A 13,256-nucleotide genomic window follows, 5' to 3' on the forward strand; every position below is an offset into this window, starting at 1 on the left:
AGCCAGGAAGCTGCATGAGTTCTCCCTGGTTTCACTCAGAAACAAAATTAAATCAAGCCTCTAGATGAATTCTGGAGTGACAAAACCCACAAGAAGACACAGTGAAACAATTTTTGAGCCCAAAATAACTTAGAAGGATTTCAGAAAAGGCCTGTCTCACTTGAGTAAATAGAGAGCACAATCCAGTGTAGGTAGGGTCCAGGCAAGCCAGCAGGAGGTTCTTAGCCACAGATCAGCAAACCAGGACCCACAGTCCTGGCTCAGCAAACAGATGGCATACCAGGCCATCTGTGAGGACTCCAGATCCCAAACCCCTAGCACAACAGGTGAGACTAGGCTGGGCCACGCCTGTGTATTGGGAAAGCCACCAGCCCTGAAGGCACCACACAAAATGCCAGTCACCAGACCTTTGAGCCCTAGCACAAGAAGCTTGGGACAGTGTCTCCTGTATCCCAGGAGTAGAGATCAACTTTAAAAGTCATGAAATAGGCTAAAATATGAGAGGGAAAAGCCCTGACCATAGAAAGATACTGTGATGACAGGGAAGAGCAAAACACCAACTCAGAAGAGAACAAGAGAGGATTCTGAGAATATAGTGGAGTAAGTCAGAAAATTCCAAGCTCTCAAGATTTCCTCACAAAAGAGATAAAATAGACCAAACATAGAGCAGTAAAAACAAACAAGAGTAGGGGTGCAACAGGGTTTCTCCTGGAATGCTAGGAGATCTGAAAAAAAAATCCCAGGATGAGGTTTGGTCTGGTGAAGAGTAACCACCTCCTGCCTAGGTCCTGGGTCCCTTAAACAACAAACCCTGGGTTTAACTGGGTTGGAAAGCTGCCTCAGCCCCAGCCACAGGAATTTTTACCTGGTGTAGTGAGGCAAGTTGGGTATCTGAGCCAGCGAAGACCAAGGGAACCTCAACTGACAAGGAAAGCCAGACCAACCTGCACTACAAAAGATTCAGCTGCAGGGTGAGAAGAAACAAGCACACACCTACCCAATAAGCACATAAGCAGAGTGACAAGGACACCACTGGCTGTGGGAACTTATAGGAGGCTGAAGATCTTAGTTCCAGTCCTAGGCCAAAGAAGAGAACTGAAGAACTGAGTCCAGAAGCACCATTCCCCCATAACACAGGACTAGAGGTGATTACAAAAATTAAGTTACTACTACTACAAAATAAAAATACACAGGCAAAAGAGAAGGAATCTAACCTTAAAGAATTACTATGAAAGTTAAGAAGACAAGGGTTCATCTTCAGAGGAGAATACTGAAGCAGAGACCTTTGCTACCCCAAAGATTAACATAAAATGGTCATTTGCCCAAAAAGAATTCAAAAAAGAATCTTAAAAACCAAATGAGAGAGATTGGTGAAAAAGTAAAAAAAAAAAAAAAAAAATAACAATCCAAGAAAAACAAGATTATGAAAAGAAAGTCAACCGATTAGACAAGGAGATCCAAAATCTTAAGGAGGAAAATGATTCCTTGAAAATTAGAATTGGGCAAGGGGAAGCCAACAGAGTAATAAGAGATCAAGAAAAAATAAAACAAATTAGAAAGAATGAAAAAATAGAACAGAAAGTGAAACATCTTATGAGAAAAACAACTGATCTTGAAAACATATCAACAAGAGAAAACATAAGAATAATCAGACTACTTGAAAGCCATGATCAAAAAAAGAATAATGACACAATAATACAATAAACAATTAAAGAAAATTGTCCTGAAGCACTAGAACAAGAAGGGAAAGTAAAAATAGAAAAAATTCATCAATCACCACCTGAAAAAGGCCCTATGAGGAAAACTCACAAGAATATTATAGCTCAAAGATAAAATATTACAAGCAAGAAGAAAAAAATAATTTAAATATGTTCATGATATAAATATGAATCACACAAGACCTAGCAATGGTGATACTAAAAGACCACAGGTATTAGAACACTATGTACCAAAGAGCAAAAGAATTGGACTTCTGGCCAAAAATATCATGCCCAGCAAAGCTAAGCACGATCCTGAATGAAAAAAAAAATGGACATTTAATAAACTGTCAGAGTTTCAGAACTTCATTAAAAAAAAACCCTGAACTTAGTAGAAAATTTGACATACAAGAGCAAAGAGAAATATAAGATACTTACCAAAGGATACTTACAAGAGACTCACTAAGGACTGACTGTTTACCTTTTATGTACATAAAATGTAAAATGTATGTCTAATATTGTTATTTGTAATTGGGTAGTTCATAGGAAAGACTGTGGTAGGACTGTGTATGATATGACTTTTAAAAAGTAAAACCACTTAAAAACACCTAAAAAGACTAATCATCTTATACAAATGAGGAGTAAGAGGAAGAACCCATACAAAGAAATTAAATGGGGGAGAAGGACTGTTTGTTTTGGAATCCTAATTTCATCAGGAATGAATTCAAGAGGGAATAATACATATATATCAAGAAAAGTATAAAAGTCTTCTAAATCCAGAAGGAAATAAAACATTAAGGGTATAGGAAGGGGGAGAGGATAAGGGAAGCATCTCTAGAGGGGAGAGTGAGGGAATAGGTTAAAGGGGGGGGTATAGAAGGGTGTTCAGATTTTCAAGAATGAGAGGATAAAGGAGGGATCCTTGGAAGCAGGGTAAATAAAGTAGTAAGAGGGCAAGGTAGTGGGTAGAATTAAAGTAGAGCAGTCAGGAGAGATAGGAAATAAGAGATATGTACAAACATAAAAACAAAGATCAGGAGTAGAATTTGTTAGGAAAAATGTGTCTGTATATGTATGTATATATCTGTATATAAATATATCTGTCCTTAATTGTAGCATTCTGGGGATGGAGGGAAGAAGGGAGGAAAACAAGGAAGTAAAAAGTTCACAGCAGAGAACAAAAGAAAACTTACAAGGAAGCAAAGATGGACAGCTCTCAAAACAACATGAAATATTTTATATTTATCATATTTATATAATATATAAATAATATTTATATTACATACATTATATATATTTATTATACATACTTTCTTGAAAAGGAAATTTATTGCCATATACTTTGAATCCTCTCTTATGTTCTGTGGGGCACATGACATACTTCTTTCTTTTCTTATTTTATATTTGCTTCAATATTTAAGTCGATAATTTTCTTTTTTCTTTTCTCTATTGTGCATTTAAGATTTTTTTAAAAAAGAAAAAAAGAAGAGGACAACAATACCACAATGCCTACATGCAAAGCTCCAAAGAGGAATATTAATAGATCTCAAGCCCAAAATATCCTCTTGGAAGAGCTCAAAAAGCATTTTAAAAATCAAATAAGAGAAGTAGAAGAAAAATTGGAAAAGAAATCACAATTCTGCAAGAGAATAATGAAAAAAGACTTAACAGTTTAGAAAAGGAATCACAAAAAAATGACTGAAGAAAATTTTTTTTAACTTTTAACATTCACTTTCACAAAATTTTGGGTTCCAAATTTTCTCCCCATTTATCCCCTCCTTCCATCCCAAAATGCCGAGCATTCTAATTGCACTTATCACCAACCTGCCCTCTTTTCTAACATCCCTCCCTTCCCTTGTCCCCATCTTCTCTTTTGTCCTGTAAGGCCAGATAACTTTCTATACTCCATTTCATGTATTTCTTATTTCCTAGCAGCAAGAACAGTACTCGACAGTTGTTCCTAAAACTTTGACTTCCAACTTCTCTTCATCCCCCCCTCCCCACCCATTCCCTTTGGGAAGGCAAGTAATTCAATATAGGCCATATCAGTGTAGTTTTGCAAATGACTTCCATAATAGTGTTGTGAAAGACTAACTATATTTCCCTCCATCCTATCTTGTCCTCCATTGCTTCTGTTCTCTCTTTTGATCCTGTCCCTCCCCATGAGTGTCGACCTCAAATTGTTCCCTCCTCCCACTGCCCTCCCTTCCATCATTCCCCCCACCCTGCTGATCCCCTTCTCCCCCACTTTCCAGTATTGTAAGATAGGTTTTCATACCAAAATGAGTGTGCATTTTATTCCTTCCTTTAGTTGAATGTGATGAGAGTAAGCTTCATGTTTTTCTCTCTCCTCCCCTCTTTTTCCCTCCACTGAAAAGTCTTTTGCTTGCCTCTTCTATGAGAGATAATTTGCCCCATTCCATTTCTCCCTTTCTTCTCCCAATATATTTCTCTCTCACTGCTTAATTTCATTTTTTTAAGATATTATCCCATACTATTCAGTTCACTCTGTGCTCTCTGTCTCTGTGTGTGTGTGTGTTTATGTGTGTGTATAATCCCACCAACTACCCAAATACTGAAAAGTTTCAAGAGTTACAAATATTGTCTTTCCATGTAGGAATGTAAACAGTCCCTTATGACTTCTCTTTACTGTTTACCTTTTCATAGCTTGTCTTCATTCTTGTGTTTGAAAGTCAAATTTTCTTTTCAGCTCTGGTCTTTTCATCAAGAATGCTTGAAAGTCCTTGATTTCATTGAAAGACCATTTTTTCCCCTGAAATATTATACTCAGTTTTGCTGGGTAGGTGATTCTTGGGTTTAGTCCTAGATCCTTTGACTTCTGGAATATCATATTCCACACCCTTCGATCCCTTAATGTAGAAGCTGCTAGATCTTGTGTTATCCTGATTGTATTTCCACAATACTTGAATTGTTTCTTTCTAGCTCCTTGCAATATTTTCTCCTTGACCAGGGAACTCTGGAATTTGGCCACAATGTTCCTAGGAGTTTCTCTTTTTGGATCTCTTTCTGGTGGTGATCAGTGGATTCTTTCAATATTTATTTTGTCCTTTGGTTCTAGAATATCAGGGCAGTTTTCCTTGATAATTTCATGAAAAATGATGTCTAGGCTCTTTTTTTGATTATGGCTTTCAGGTAGGCCCATAATTTTTAAATTGTCTCTCCTGGATCTATTTTCCAGGTCAGTTGTTTTTCCAATGAGATATTTCACATTATCTTCCATTTTCTCATTCTTTTGGTTTTGTTTTGTGATTTCTTGGTTTCTCATAAAGTCATTAGCCTCCATCTGTCCCATTCTAATTTTGAAAGAACTATTTTCTTCAGTGAGCTTTTGGACTTCCTTTTCCATTTGACTAATTCTGCTTTTTAAAGCATTCTTCTCCTCACTGGCTTTTTGAACCTCTTTTCCCAATTGAGTTAGCCTATTTTTCAAGGTGTTACTTTCTTCAGCATTTTTTGGGTCTCCTTTAGCAAGGTGTTGACCTGCTTTTCATGCTTCTCTTGCATCTCTCTCATTTCTCTTCCCAGTTTTTCCTCCACCTCTCTAACTTGATTTTCAAAATCCTTTTTGAGCTCTTCCATGGCCTGAGCCCATTGAATATTTATTTTGGGTGTTTGGGATACAGCAGCCTTGACTTCTATGTCTTTCCCTGATGGCAAGCATTGTTCTTCCTCATCTGAAAGGATGGGAAGAGATATCTGTTCACCAAGAAAGTAACCTTCTATGGTCTTATTTTTTTTTCTTTTTGGGGGCATTTTCCCAACCAGTTACTTGACTTTTGGGTCCTTTGTCAAGAGTAGGGTATACTCTGGGAATCTGTGAGATCTCAGTTGCTCCAAGGTGGCACAATAAAGCATGTACTGGTCTGGACATAGAAAGGGATTTTTATGTCCAGAATCTTAGCAATTACCTCTCCACAGCCACCTAGCCTCCAGTTTCGCCAAGTCAGCCCTAGGGGTTGATTTTCAGATAAACTGGATGGGCAGAGCCACCATTCAGTGTGAGACAAAGGCCAGGTAGGCCAGGTCCTCCACCCTGGGCTGAGGTAAGACTCAGCTCTTCATTGCCCCCAGGGGTTTTTATGCTCCAACAACGAGTGGTCTGTACAGGCTGCTGTGCACTCTCTGTGGCTGCTGCCTGCTGCCAGAGCTATGGGAAAGCCTTTTTCCCTTCCTGGCCAGCTAATAAAACCCCGTCACTGACCTTTGGCACCTGTGGGTTGAGGGATCTGAGGCCCCCTGCTGGGACTGGAGATTCCGCCTCGAGGTGTCCTCCTCCCAGAGTCTCCTCATGCCACGCTGTGTGGCCAAGGCTGGGCTGGGCTCTGTGCTCTGCTCCGTGTCTGGTGCAACCAATGTTTCCATGGGCCTTTCAGGTCACTGTGGGCTGGAAATCTCCCCCACTCTGTTGTTCTCCACTTCTGCTGCTCCAGAATTTGTTGAAAGTCCCTCTCTACAGGCATTTTGTGGGCTGTGTGAGGAGACCTTACGTAAGTGTGTCTTTCTAGTACACCACATTGGCCAGAAACAATTCTTTAAAAGGTATAATTGGCCAAATGGAAATGAAGTTACAAGAACTAACTGAAGAAAATAATTCCTTAAAAATTAGAATTGGGCAAGTGGAAATGAATAACTCCATGAGACATCAAGAATCAATAAAACAAAATTGAAAAAATGAAAAACAGAAAAATGCAAAATATCTCATTGCAAAAATAACTGGCCTAGAAAAAAGATCCAAGAGAGATAATTTAAAAATTATTGGACTACCTGAAAGTCAGGATTGAAAAAATGATCCTGGACAGCATCTTTCAAGAAATTACCAAGAAAAATTTTCCTGATATCCTAGAACCAGAGGGTAAAATAATTTTTGAAAGAATCCATTGATCACTGCCTGAAAGAGATCTCAAAACAACAACTCCAAGAAATATAGTAGCCAAATTTCAGAACTATCAGGTCAAGGAGAAAACACTGAGAACAGCCAGGAAGAAACAATTCAGATATCAAGGAACCACAATCAGTACTACAGAGGATTTAGCAGGTTCTATATTAAAAGATCAGAGGGTTTGGAATATGATATTCTGGAAGGCAAAGGAGGTTGGATTACAACTAAAAATCAACTACCCAGCAAAACTGAACATGATCTATCTTTTGGGGGGAAAATAGGTATTCAATGAAATAGGAGACTTTCAAACTTTCCTGATGAAAAGACCAGAGCTCAATAGAAAATTTGATCTTCAAATACAAGACTTAAGAGAAGTATAAAAAGGTAAACAAGTAAGAAAATAAAACATGTCATTCAATGATGTTAAACTACTTACATATCTATATGGGAAGATGATACTTGTAACTCTTGAGAACTATATCTCTATTAGGGCAGTTAAAAGGAAAATACATAGACAGAGGATGTGGGCATAAGTTGATTTTGATGTGATGATATAAAAAAATAAGGCATGAAAAAGATATTGTACTGGGAGAAGACCAAAGGGAGAGGTAGAATGGAGTAAATGATATCATATGAAGAGGCATGGAAGACAGTAGAGGGAAAGAAGGAAGTGGGGTGAGCATTGTTTGAACCTAACTTTTGCTAGATTTTGTCTCTGAGGGAATAACATATATGCTCAGCTAAGTATAGAAATCTATCTTACTCTGTAAGGAAGTAGGAAGAGAAGAAGAAAAGAAAGAGGGGCTAATAGAAGATAGGGCAGATTGAGGGAGGTGGTGGTCAAAAGCAATACAGTGATAAGGAGGGATAGGATAAAAGGAGAGAAAAAAGTATAAATAGGAGGAAAATAGGATGAAGGGAAATACATAGTAATCACAACTGTGAATATTAATGGGATGAACTCTCCCATAAAATGCAGACAGAAATCAGATTGGATCAAAAATCAGAATTTTACAATATGCTATTTACCAAAAAATATAGATATAGATATAGATAGATAGACAGACAGACAGACAGACAGACAGACAGACAGACAGACAGACAGACAGACAGACAGATAGATAGATAGATAGATAGATAGATAGATAGATAGATAGATAGATAGATAGATAGGTAGGTAGGTAGGTAGGTAGGTAGGTAGGTAGGTAGGTAGATTCAATGCAGAGAGACACAGGTGAAAGGCTGGGACAGAATATATTGTGCCTTCGGCTGACTTAAAAAAAAATCAGGGGTGACAATCAGAATCTCAGACAAAGCAAAAACAGATCTAATTAAAAGAAGCAAGGAAGGAAGCTACATCTTGTCAAGGGGTACTATGGACAATTAAGTGATATAAATACTAAATATATATATGCAAATGGTATAGCATCCAAATTTTTGAAGAAGTTAAATAAGTTATAGGAGGAAATAGACAGTAAAACTATCTTAGTGGGGGATTTTAACCTCCCCTTCTAAGAACTAGATAAATCTAACCACAAAATTAATAAATAAAGAAACTGAGGAGGTGAATACAATTTTGGGAAAGTTAGATATGATAGAACTCTGGAGAAAACTGAATGGTGACAGAAAGTAATTTACTTTTTTCTCAGTAGTATAATATTAATTATTAATCACTGACACAAAAATTGACCATGTATTAGTGCATAAAAACCTCATAATCAAATGCAGAAAGGCAGAAATAGTAAATTCATCCTTTTCAGATCATGATGCATTAAAAAAAAATTACATGTTGTAAAGGGCCATAGAAAGATAGATTAATTGGGGTGGGGGGGTAGAGTCAAGAGAGCAGAGTAGAAAGATGCACATACACTAGTTCTTACACCACAGCCCATAAAATACCTGTAAAGAAGAACTCTCAACAAATTCTAGAGCAGCAGAAGCCACAGAACAACAGAGTGGAGGAGATTTCTAGCCTAGAGTGACCTGAAAGAGCAATGGGAAAGGTCTGTCACACTGGAGCAGAGCCCAGCCCAGCCTTGGTCACAAGGCACCAAAAGGAGGAGAACCAAGCAGGCTTCAGGGACAGAATCTCCAGCAGCAGCACAGATCCCTCAACCCACGGGCACTAAAGGTCAGTGAGAGAGTCTTTTTGGCTGGCAGAGAAGGGGGCAGGGTGTCCCCATAACTTGGGCCTTCTCAGGTGGAAGCAGTGGAGGCAGCAGCAGAAGGGGGTTCCTAATGCAGGCAGCAGCCTGCATTCATTGTTGAAGGTCTCATCATAAAGCCCCTGAGAGAACTGAGCCCTGTGTGGTGGCCCTGCCCCAACCTGAGCAGCTGATCTTAATCTCACACTGAATAGCAGCCCTGCCCCACCTAAATCCCCTGAAGGTTTGGAGCAGCTCATCTGAATCTCAGCCCCCAGTGCTGGCTTGGCAGAACTGGAGGCAAAGTGGTTGTGGAGAGGAAACTCTGAAGTCTAGTAACTGGCTGGGAAAATGCCCCCAAAAGGGGAGGAAAATAAGACCATAGAAGGTTATTTTCTTGGTGAACAGGTGTCTCCCCTCAACCTTTCAGATGAGGAAGAACAAGGCATAATGTCAGAGGAAGTCAAGGCCCCTGCCTCCAGGGCCTCCAAAGGGAACTTCAACTGAACTCAGGCAATAGAAGAGCTTGAAAAACAAGTTAGCAGCTTACTAAAGGAGAAAAAACCCCTGGGGGCATTGAAGAACTTAGTCTTACCTCAGCCCTGGGTGGAGGCCCTGGGAGAGCTGGTCTTTGTCTCACACTGAATGGCAGCCCTGCCCATTCAGCTTCTCTGAAAATCAGCCCCCAGTGCTGACTTGGGAACTGGAGGCCAAGTGGCTGTGGAGAGGTATCTGCTAAGATTCTGCGCACAAAAATCCCTCTCTGCATCCAGACCAGTACACGCTTGATTGTGCCACCTTGGAGGAACCGAGATCTCACAGATTCCCAGAGTATACCCTACTCTTGACAAAGGACCCAAAAGTCAAGTAACTGGTTGGGAAAATGCCCAAAAAAGGGAAAAAAAGTAAGACCACAGAAGGCTACTTTCTTGGTGAACAGATATCTCCTCCCATCCTTTCAGATGAGGAAGAACAATGCTTACCATCAAGGAAAGACATAAAAGTCAAGGCTGCTGTATCCCAAACACCCAAAATAAATATTCAATGGGATCAGGCCATGGAAGAGCTCAAAAAGGATTTTGAAAATCAAGTTAGAGAGGTAGAGGAAATACTGGGAAGAGAAATGAGAGAGATACAAGAAAAGCATGAAAAGCAGGTCAACACCTTGCTAAAGGAGACCCAAAAAATGCTGAAGAAAGTAACACCTTGAAAAATAGGCTAACTCAATTGGGAAAAGAGGCTCAAAAAGCCAATGAGGAGAAGAATGCTTTAAAAAGCAGAATTAGTCAAATGGAAAAGGAGGTCCAAAAGCTCACTGAAGAAAATAGTTCTTTCAAAATTAGAATGGGACAGATGGAGGCTAATGACTTTATGAGAAACCAAGAAATCACAAAACAAAATCAAAAGAATGAGAAAATGGAAGATAATGTGAAATATCTCATTGGAAAAACAACTGACCTGGAAAATAGATCCAGGAGAGACAATTTAAAAATTATGGGCCTACCTGAAAGTCATAATCAAAAAAAGAGCCTAGACATCATTTTTCATGAAATTATCAAGGAAAACTGCCCTGATATTCTAGAACCAAAGGACAAAATAAATATTGAAAGAATCCACTGATCACCACCAGAAAGAGATCCAAAAAGAGAAACTCCTAGGAACATTGTGGCCAAATTCCAGAGTTCCCTGGTCAAGGAGAAAATATTGCAAGGAGCTAGAAAGAAACAATGCAAGTATTGTGGAAATACAATCAGGATAACACAAGATCTAGCAGCTTTTACATTAAGGGATCAAAGGGCATGGAATATGATATTCCAGAAGTCAAAGGAACTAGGACTAAAACCAAGAATCACCTACCCAGCAAAACTGAGTATAATACTTCAGGGGGAAAAATGGTCTTTCAATGAAATCAAGGACTTTCAAGCATTCTTGATGAAAAGACCAGAGCTGAAAAGAAAATTTGACTTTCAAACACAAGAATGAAGAGAAGCATGAAAAGGTAAACAGCAAAGAGAAGTCATAAGGGACTTACTAAAGTTGAACTGTTTACATTCCTACAAGGAAAGACAATATTTGAAACTTTTTGTAACTTTTGAAAGTTACTTTTCAGTATATGGGTAGTGGGTGGGATTATACACACACACACACACACACACAAACACACACAGAGAGAGACAGAGAGCACAGAGGGAATTGAATAGGATGGGGGCATATCTTAAAAAAATGAAATTAAGTGGTGAGAGAGAAATATATTGGAAAAATGCTCTAAATCACTATTGATTAGAGAAATGAAAATTAAAACGATTCTGAGGTATCACCTGACATCTATCAGATTGGCTAAAATGACAGAAAAGGAAAATGATAAGTGTTGGAGAAGATTGGCATACTAATGCGTTGTTGATGGAGTTGTAAAATGATCCAATAATTCTGGAGAGTAATTTAGAACTATACCCAAAGGGCAATCAAACTGTGCTTACCCTTTGATCCAGCAATACCACTACTATGTCTGTATCCCGAAAAAATCATAAAAAGGGGGAAAATATCCGCATGTACGAAAATATTTATAGCAACTTTTTATGTGGTGTCAAAGAATTGGACATTGAAGGAATGTACATAAATTGAGGAATGGCTGAATAAGTTGTGGCATAGGAATGTAATGGAATACTATTGTGCTATAAGAAATGATTAGCAGAAAGATTTCAGAAAAATCTGAGAAGACTTACAAGAGCTGATGCTAAATGAAGTGAATAGAACCAGGAGAACATTGTACACAGTAACAATAACACTATGTGATGATCAACTATGATAGACTTGTCTCTTCTCAGCAATACAATGCTCTACGACAGTTCTCAGGACTCAGGATGAAAAATGTTCTCCACCTTCAGAGAAAGAATTATGGAGTCTGAATGAGACTGAAGCATACAATTTTCACTTCAGAGAAGGTTGGGGTTTGTTGTGTGTAGTTTTTCCCTTTTATTCTGCCTCTTCTTTCACAACACGATTAATGTGTGTATAAGTTGTACATGATCATACACGTAAAAACTTTTATCAGATTGCTTGCCATTTTTAGGAAGAAGAGGGAGAAAAATTTGGAATTCAAAATCTTTTTTAAAATTAATGTTGAAAACTATCTTTAATTGTAATTGGCAAAAAATAAAATACTATTTACCAAAAAATGCATTATTAACATGTCATTCATCACTATCTTAAGTTTGTAGACAATCAACAAAAATAAATAAATCAAGCCATAACTTGCAGCATTTTCCAATTTCTTAACTGTAAATGTTCACACTGAAATTTTAACAAGTAATTCTCACAAGCCTGACTGAGAAGGGGCAAGCACACTCTTGAAAATAGACCAAAGAGTGACAATTTAAGTATCATTAGATTCCTTGAAAATCAATATTTTTTTTAAAGTCAAGACTCTACATTTCAGGAAACCACAAATGACAGCTACCCAGATCTATTATAGCTAAGGACAAAGTGAAGGTAGAAAAGACCCACTAATTATCTCCTGAGGGGAACTTCAAAAAGGAAGGTCACAGGAATTCCAAGACTAAAATCCAGAATTCCCAAGTCAAAGAAAAATACTCAAAAGATTGGAAAGAAGTACTTTGAGTACCAAAACATAGCAGCTTCTACTATAAAGCAGAGCAGGTAGTGGAATATGATATTGCAAAAAGATAAAAGGATTAGGTTTATAACCATTAACACTTTACTCTGCAAAACTGGGGATAATCCTAAAAGGGGGAGTGGGGAGAGAAGGGAATGAGCAATAATGTAGAACCTATTATTTGCCAGGCACTGTTCTAAGCACTATTTACAAATAAGCTCTCATTTGATCCTCGGAACAACTCTTGAAGTTAGGTGCTTTTATTACTCTCATTTTACAGTTGAGACTGAGGTTAAGTGACTTGCTCAGGATCACATAGCTCTGTGTCCAGATTTGAACTTAGGTCTTCCTAGTTCCTGACTTGAGGCAGCTAGGAAGTACAGTGGATAGAGTTATGGACCTGGAGTCAGAAAGAATCATCTTCCTGAATTCAAATTTGGTCTCGGACACTTACTAACTCTGTGACTCTGGGCAAGTCACTTAAGCCTCTTTGCCTCTGTTTCCTCATTTGTAAAATGACCTGGAGAAAAAACTGGCAAACCACTCCAGTATCCCTGCCAAAAAAAAAAAAAACTCAAATGGGGTCAAAGAGCATTGGACACAACTGGAAAACAACAAAAACAATTTCTTGCCTCCAGACCAGGAATTTATTCACTCCAACACCTGCTACATTTCCTTTTGCAAGGAAAAGAAATGGACATTTGGTGGAATAGAGGAATTTCAAGAATTTCTGTAGACCAGAGTTGAGTAGAACCTTTGGAATACAAGCACAAAAGTCGAGAGAAAACCAGAAAGGTAAATCTATTTGAGGAATTAAAAGATGACATATGATGATGCAATGCTAACATTTAATGGGAAAATAATAATAATAAAGGCCTCTTCCAGCACCTTCCATCTGCCCC

The sequence above is a fragment of the Notamacropus eugenii genome, chromosome 1, assembly GCF_028372415.1.
Source record: "Notamacropus eugenii isolate mMacEug1 chromosome 1, mMacEug1.pri_v2, whole genome shotgun sequence".
NCBI classification, from domain to species: Eukaryota; Metazoa; Chordata; class Mammalia; order Diprotodontia; family Macropodidae; genus Notamacropus; species Notamacropus eugenii.